This window comes from Micropterus dolomieu, linkage group LG02 (assembly GCF_021292245.1).
Source record: "Micropterus dolomieu isolate WLL.071019.BEF.003 ecotype Adirondacks linkage group LG02, ASM2129224v1, whole genome shotgun sequence".
Classification (NCBI taxonomy): Eukaryota; Metazoa; Chordata; class Actinopteri; order Centrarchiformes; family Centrarchidae; genus Micropterus; species Micropterus dolomieu.
In genome coordinates this window covers 14,189,952-14,190,288 of record NC_060151.1, presented here as the reverse complement: position 1 = coordinate 14,190,288, position 337 = coordinate 14,189,952, and positions in this window count along the sequence as shown.

Sequence of the window (337 nt, the reverse complement as noted above, 5' to 3'; positions counted from 1 at the left end):
GTGCAATTCTTTCACACTGGTTATTGGTTACCAGTAATGTAGAGATCTCCTCGTGCTGTTGCAGTATGGAATCCAGAATATCATAATTTGAATTCCATAGAGTCTCGATGGATTGCTTGAGGGATTTCTTTGAGGTGTTCTGCAGACCTGAATGTTTGAAATATTTGACCAATTTTTTGGCATTGGTCAGCAGTTCAGCCAGTTCGGGTGTCTTTGCCAACACATCTGGGGCAGATGCACTGTACAGGGTGATGTTCAGGATGTGCGCATTGCAGTTAAGCCTGGTGTACCCACACATGGCAGCAACTATGTTGGCTCCGCGGTCAGTGACAAACAC